Source organism: Sapajus apella, unplaced genomic scaffold (genome assembly GCF_009761245.1).
Source record: "Sapajus apella isolate SASKATOON/1434 unplaced genomic scaffold, GSC_monkey_1.0 scaffold1, whole genome shotgun sequence".
Taxonomy (NCBI): domain Eukaryota; kingdom Metazoa; phylum Chordata; class Mammalia; order Primates; family Cebidae; genus Sapajus; species Sapajus apella.
This window is the reverse complement of record NW_022436941.1, coordinates 90,272,824-90,280,703: the sequence shown is the minus strand read 5'-3', so window position 1 is coordinate 90,280,703 and position 7,880 is coordinate 90,272,824. Positions and strand designations below refer to the sequence as shown.

The following is a 7,880-nucleotide window of genomic DNA, read 5'->3' as shown; positions in this document are numbered from 1 at the left end:
GCGGGAAGGGCGGGGGAAAGGGGTGGGGACAAAGTATCAGGGCCGAGGAAGTGGTGTGAGACACTGACGTGTGGTGGCACGAGAGCCCACCTGCCAATGACGGAGCAGCGAGAGACGGCGAGAGCCAACAGGAGCGGAGTGAGAGGTTCTCCGACCAATTCGAGCTAGGTGAGAGGAGATGGGGGCCAATGGGGACTCCGCGTCCCACCACTGGAGAGATGGTTAAGTGTGGGAGGTGAGTTGGTCCCTGCTTGGGAGGCTGTCAGGTTGCGTAGCAACCAGAGCTAGGGTTCTCTTAAAGATTTCGGAAATACTGTACTTGATTTGAATTCAATCTTAACGTTTTCTAGCAAAGTGTGCCTAGATTACAAATTGGAGCAGAATACTTCATCCAGAACTTGTATATGTGTAAATATTTTAAATACCCAATTTGTAAATACTCAAATATTGTCTCCTTTATTTAAAACTACCTTGGCTTTAACAACAACAACAAATAAAAAAATAAATAAATAAAAAAAGAAGAAGAAAGAAAAAACTGCTCTTGAAACAATGCTTTCTAACGAAACCTAAAACATGATAGTTTCAGGACTAGGTATCAGTGAGGAGGGTGCAGAGCCTTGCCTGTGAAGGGAAGTTGATACTGAATTCAAGGATTTTTGCCAGGCCATGCACTCTAAGGAAAGGGACTGCATTTGGCCCTTTCCCCACTATATCTTCTGAGATTGTTATGTGGTAGGTGCCAAATAAAAGGCTGTGGAAAGAAGGAAGGGGCCGCATAGTTGTCTGCATAGTAAATCAATCAGACAAGGACTGCCTAACTCCTCAAGAAAACAGAGAGGAGCAATTCAAGCTAGAGGAAATCACTGAAACACTATTTGGGGGAATCCAAATGAGGACATTTGTGGCTTTGCAATAAACTCTGCCTCTTTCTGGTCAGAGAGAGAGAGGAGCTATAATACTTTGCTTTGGTGGGGGACCATGAGTGAAGTTCAGAGTTGCTTGTGTCTCTCCCCAACTCACTTTCATTAACAGGAATGCTATTGATAAAGGGTCATTGGTAATTCTGTGATTCACACAATTATTGTTATGGGAGTTTTTTTTTTAACCACTATAGATGCTAACTTAGTAAGACACATTCTGAGTAGCAAAGTGGCAAAATGTATTGGAAATGGAACCACTGTGAAGTGGTGGCATAAGGGGAAGAGGACCATTCAGTAATGATTACCATTCCACAGTATTGCCCATGACATTCATTCTGTAATGCATGTCATTTCATACCTATACAAAGTAACTAGATGATAAACCGAAAGAGAGAGACATTGCCTGATTGTGATCAACAGCAATTTGGGGTAGGGTAAGAGATTAAAATTCTTGGCATACTGGAATATGCTGAAAGGCAGTAAGGACAAACCCAAGAAAGAAGGTAAGTTTTGTCCTTAGAAAGGAATCGCAAATATTTCCAACTCCAGGAGTACACAATAGGAAATAATTAGCCAGATGGTCATGAGAATGACCATCTTATACAACTGGAAATTTTCACAAGGTACAGAATGTCTTTTTGATCCAATTAATCTTCAGTTAAGCAAAGTGAGCATGGTTATTGCTTACTGGGAAGCCAAGCAATGGAGAACGAAATGGGTTAGTAATTAGATATAGAAGATCTCAACTGAATTTTTTAAAAAGTCACTGGATTCTATGAAATATTAGTATATAATAGATTTAACAGGCTACACAAATGTCAGCTATGGTCCATGCAATTTAGGGCAAAGTATGCATATATTTATTATACAAGGGACTGCTAGTGTTTTGAGCCATGATTTCACACAATCACAGTGAAGCCAATGTCATACTTGAATGTGCATTTTGAGACATGTTAAAATATGTGTTTTATGTATTGTTTCTAAATTTAATGCCAAATATATTATTGGTCAAGCACTGTAGATGCTATACTTCAAAGGTAAAGTAAAATGTGTTGTACTGCCCCACTTTGAAAGAAAAACAAAACCTACTTAAGAGGCAGGAAGATATTATAATGATAACTTTTAGTATTATAAATTCTTCTGTTGAACATTCACTTTTTACCTACTCTATGGAGGGCTTATGTGTGACCTCTGCTGTCCAATAAGGTAAGAACTAGCTACATGTAGCTATTGAGCACTTGAAAGGTGGCTAGCCCAAAGTGAGATGTGCTGTCAATGTAAAATACACACCAGATTTTAAAGACTTGATAAAAAAATTATCTTGTTAATAATTTTTATATTGATTACATGTTATAATGGTAATATTTGAGCTATACTGAGTTAAATATTTTGTTAAAATTAAATTTATCTGTTTCTTGTGAGTTTTTTTAATATGGCTATTAGAAAATGTGAAATTTTACATGTAGCTCACGTTTGTGGCTCCTTTTGGTGCTAGAAAATAGGATTGGGTAATTGGAAGATATAGACTGTCCTCAGAGTGCATAAAGAGTGGAGGAGAGGGAAGGAGAGGAAAAAAATTATAGTAAGGGGCTGGGTTTCAAACTACAACTCAAAAGCAAAAAGTAAAAAGGCACCAATCTTTATTTTTTTGTAAGGAATCTATACTTACAGCCTTTACCTCACTGGATAATGGGAAGGAGGGGGTGGTGTGGGAAGATTCTCAAATTTGCAAATTAAAGGTATTTCCGTTTTTCTGGTTTAAACAGCCTTATTTTGCCTAAATAAGGCTTAAAATTTAACTCCCCGTCAGGGCTGTTTCTCCTCCAGCCTTCTACTTGGCAGGATGGCATCTGGGTTTTTTTTGTTTTCAGATGGAGTCTCCCTCTGTCACCAGGCTGGAGTGCAGTGGCGTGATCTCAACTCACTGCAACCTCAGCCTCCTGGGTTCAAGCAATTTTCCTGCCTCAGCCTCTCAGGTAGCTGGGACTACAGGCGCATACCACCATGCCCAGTTAATTTTTGTATTTTTAGTAGAAACGAGGTTTCCATGTTGTCCAGGATGGTCTTGATCTCTTGACCTCATGATCTGCCCACCTCGGCCTCCCAAAGTGCTAGTATTGCAGGTGTGAGCCACCGCGTCGACATTGGGGTTTTATGGAACTTACTGGATTGATGTTATATCAGAAGTGGGGGCTTGGCCCTACATGTAAGTTTTTGTACTGGCTCTCTGCTGACCAGGCCCCTGTTTGGCTTTCTCTATGCTGTACAATCCTAAGACTCACCACAGCTTTCATTTGATGCTCTCATCTGCCCTATTACAGCCGTCAGCTACTGGCTCACTGGGCCCCCTTTGCAGCAAAATTTTTCAATCCTGCCAACCAGAATTTCAGCTGTCTCCTGACAATTAGCAATTACAATATAGTTCAGGTGCTGTGCAAAGAAACATGCCCAAAGGATAATGGAGTTCAAAGATGTATCTAATTCAGTGTGGTGGTAAAGAAAGCCTTCCCTGAGCAGATTTGTAAATCTTTATTGAACATTACAGTGTGCCAGGCACTGTTCTAGGTTCAGAGACTATCTGTGGTGAAAAAGACACAATTTCTGATCCAGCGAAGCTTAGTGATGGAAGACAGAACATTATGTAAGAAAAATAATAAATGAGCTGAGGTTTCTTCAGGTAGTGATGACCCTATGAATAAAACAATGCAGCTAATGACATAGCAGTTGACTGTAGGGTCGGTATGTGCACGAGGTGGTTAGGAAAGATCTCTCTGAAATAGCAACACTTAAGCTGAGACTTGAAGGATGAGAAGCAGCCAGCCTGTGAAGCTCTGGGAGCAGAATGATGCAAGAGGAGGGAACAGCAAGGATAAAGTCCCTGAGACAGGAACAGGCTTGGACTGTTTGAAGAAAAGGAAACAAAGATCCATGTGTCAGAGCTGAGTTTTTAAGGACTAACAGGAGTTATCTGGGTTGTGGACAAAAGGGCAGGAAGAAGAGGACAGGGACGGAAAGTCATTTTAGAGAAGGGGATCCGTACACTGCACCAAGTGGAAACTGAAACTTTAATCAAGAGTAATAAAGTGGCCAAGCACAATGGCTTATGCTTGTAATCCCAGCAGTTTCGGAGACTGAGGTGGGAGGACCACTTTCACTGGATACCAGAAGTTTGAGACCAGCCTGGCATGTGAGACCCCATTTCTTTAAAAAAAGAAAAAAAAGAAAAAGAAAGAAAGAAAAAGAGTAATAAAGTTGAAGCTGTGGTAACAGTGTAATCTCCCTTGTCCTAGAGTAGGTCGTAATTTTTTTTTTCTGTACCATTGGGAAATAAAGGAATGAGTTCAATGGAGTGTTCTTCCCTCACTAGGATCCTACGTTCCTTAGTTACCTGTTAACTTGTAAATATTTGAATAATAGCTACCATTTTATTGAGCATCTACTATTTTGTAGGTGTTGTAATAGGTGTTTTAGGAATATTATCCTACCCACCAACCTCCAAGTAGATATCATTCCCAGTTTACAATTCAAGAACTGAGCCTTAGAGAGCTTAAGTAATTTGCCCACAGTAAATGGCAAAGCTGGGGTTCAAACCCAGGTCTGTGCCAAAACTCATGCTCTTTTCACTATTCTATGTACCATAAAAAGCACAGTTGTGTCCAGAGATTAGAAAGGCAAGATGGGTAGGTTGGTCTGAGAGGCCTCAGAGGACGGAACTCATTTGTTTGAGGAAGTGAACATGCTCAAGGATTTAGTGCTTGCCTTTGTGGGGTCAGAAACAAACTCATATCAACCAAGCTTATGATGCTTATTATGATTTGATCAGAATGCCAATTTCAAATATGATTACCTGGAAAAGTATAGACAAATAAAATATGTAATCAAGAATGTAGAGTGTTGATTCACAAACAGGTTTTAAAAAGCACTTTTTAAAGATATTCTTGACACATGCAGGTATGTTCTAAGATTAATAACATGTTCCTGTATATGGGAAAAAGTGCAGGGGTTCTAACTGGTGGTTTCCAGCTAGCAAACTAAATGCTGCTATGCAAAAATCATTTAAAAATACTAAGTTTTATATCCCAACCTAACCTTGCTCTTAAAATGAGAGTCACAAACTGTAGCAAATATTAAGATAAATGATAACTAAGGGGCAACATACCAAGAACTGTCGACACTGTTACCAAAGCTGAATACTAAAGAAAAAGTGGAGGAAAAAATGGAAAGTTTGGTTGCCATTTTGAATATTGGCTTGAGGTTCAGTTTCTGAGCTGAGAGGAGGATTCTAAATCATTGCACCACATATTGAATACTTATAGTTTAAAATGGTAGTAAAGGCCGGGTGTGGTGGATCACACCTCTAATCCCAGCAGTTTGGGAGGCCGAGGCGGGTGGATCATTTGAGGTCAGGAGTTCGAGACCAGCCTGACCAACATGGTGAAACCCCATCTCTGATAAAAATACAAAAATTAGCCAGGCGTGGTGGTGCATGCCTGTAGTCCCAGCTACTTGGGAGGCAGAGGATGCAGTGAGCTGAGATTGCACCTCTGCACTTCAGGCTGGGTGACAGAGCAAGACTGTCTAAAAAAAAAAAAAAAAATAGTAAAATATATGTATAGTAAATATGAAAACTTTAATATTTCTTGATTTTAGATGTTTGTTTCTTGGTTCTCCTAGTTTAAATGAAGAAAAACATTTATTGCTGTATTAACTTTTAGTTTTGAGGACTTTAATTCTTTAAAAGTAGAACTTTGTGTTTCATCTCTGTGTTGAACATAAGTGCTACAGAATACAAAATTGTGGGTTTAGGCATGACCTGTTTTTCTTTGTTTTTGTTTTTGTTTTTTCAGAGGGAGTCTTGCTCTATCGGCCAGGCTGGAGTGCAGTGGCAGGATCTCAGCTCACTGCAACCTCTGCCTCTTGGGTTCAAGAGATTCTCTTGCCTCGGTCTCCTGAGTAGCTGGGATTACAAGCACCTGCCATCTTACCCAGCTAATTTTTTTTTTTTTTGTAGAGACGGGGTTTCCCCATGTTGGCCAGGCTGGTCTCAAATGCCTGACCTCAAGTGATCTGCCCCCTTTGGCCTCCCAAAGTGCTAGGATTACAGGCTGAGCCACTGCACCTGGCTGGCATGACCTGTTTTAGTCTGTGCAAACGTGGCTACTTGCACTAAAGTGACAAATAGTTGTAGTGCGCCTTTGCTTTTTTTTTCTCTTGACTTCTTAGTATGTGGATCTCTTTTCTACATTCAGAGAATTCCCTGTGAACATTTCTTGATGTCTTCCTTCCACAATAAGAAGATGGGAGCAACAGATAATCGCTTTCCCAGATCACCTAACAGTTGGAAAGAAAGCATATGACCTGGGTTCAGCCAGTCAGATGCATCTAAGTGGGACTTTTAATCTGAAGCTAGTGTTGGAAAGAAGCAAGGCAAGTGGATAGTTCTTTCTGACAATGGCTGCCATGGCTGCACTGTCTGTTCTCTAGGGGCAAAGGCCAAGACACTCCCAGCAGCACCAGCTCTCCTGCACCATGGGCTCCGTCTCTGAGCTCACCTGCATCTACTCAGCACCCATTCTGCATGATGAGGTGACCATCATGGAAGATAAGATGAATGCCACCATTAAAGTAGCTGGTGTAAATGTTGAACCTTTCTGGCCTGGCTTGTTTGCAGAGGCCCTGGACAATGTCAACATCAAGAGCCTCATATGTGATGGAGAGGCCGGTGGACCTGCTCCAGCACCTGGTGCTGCACCAACAGGAGGTCCTGCTCCCTCCACCACTGCAGCGCAAGCTGAAGAGAAGGAAGTGGAACCAAAGAAAGAAGAATCCGAGGAGTCTGATGATGCATGGGCTTTGGTCTTTTTGGACTAAACCTCTTTTGTAACATGTTTGATAAATAGCCAGACTCTTAAAACACACACACACACACACACACACACACACACACACACACACACACATAACTTGTTATTTCATAACCCATATAGGCACTGGGAGATTACAAACATGGAATTTTAACTGATATGTGTTATAATCCAACTATGCCTGTGTCTTTTTTTAATCCATCCTTGTGAAATCCAGAAAAGTAATATGAAAATGACATGGACCTTGTTGAAGGGGGTGCCACATGGAGAACATCATTGTCAATACTCCTGGCCTCTCCATACCCACTTACTCCCTCCTCCTCCAAGAGGAAAGACTGATTTACCCATTTAAGGATTGGAAGAAGAAACCAGGAAGTTGTGGCCCAACTGGTTCCCCTCCCTCTTGGGAGCCACCTCCAGCCTGCATGAACTCTGTGCCCTTACCATGTAGTAAGCTTGCAGTACCAGCCCTGCCCTTCTGAAAGAGGCCTGTCCTGGTACACCCTTGCCTGTGCCTGGGAGGGTGAGTCTGCAATTCAGAGGTTCAGCCTTAGGAAGCCCACTAATACTGTACACACCAGGACCATGTCCTTTACCTTGACGCTTAGCAGTAATATAGGCAAACTTTAGTCTTACTCAGCAATCGTTTGAGAACTTGACCGGGAGAAGAGGACAGTTTTTAAATGTAGCCCTGGCAGACTCAAACAGATTTATGCGAAGTATTTCCATTTGTACTTTCAATGTAAAATTATAAGGCTGGGTGCTGTGGCTCGTGCGTGTAATCCCAGCACTTTGGGAGGCTGAGGCGGGTGGATTGCTTGAGGGCAGGAGTTCAAGACCAGCCTGGCCAACATGGTGAAACCTCTTCTCTACTAAAAATACAAAAAATTAGCCAGGCATGGTGGGCATGCACCTGTAGTCCCAGCTATTGGGAGGCTGAGGTAGGAGAATCGCTTGAATCGGGAGGAGGAAGGTTCAAGATTGCACCACTGCCCTCCAGCCAAGGTGACAGAGAGAGACTCTGTCTCAAAACAGAAAACAAAAATAAAAACAAACAAACAAAAAAACCAAAGTAAAATACTAAAAGTTTGATATC

At 41.6% G+C, this 7,880-nt stretch overlaps 1 pseudogene; it reads left to right on the top strand.

Annotated features, from left to right (window-relative positions):
* Positions 1-6,005: 6,005 nt before the first annotated feature.
* Positions 6,006-7,591, top strand: LOC116564440 (annotated as a pseudogene).
* The last annotated feature ends 289 nt before the right edge of the window (positions 7,592-7,880 follow it).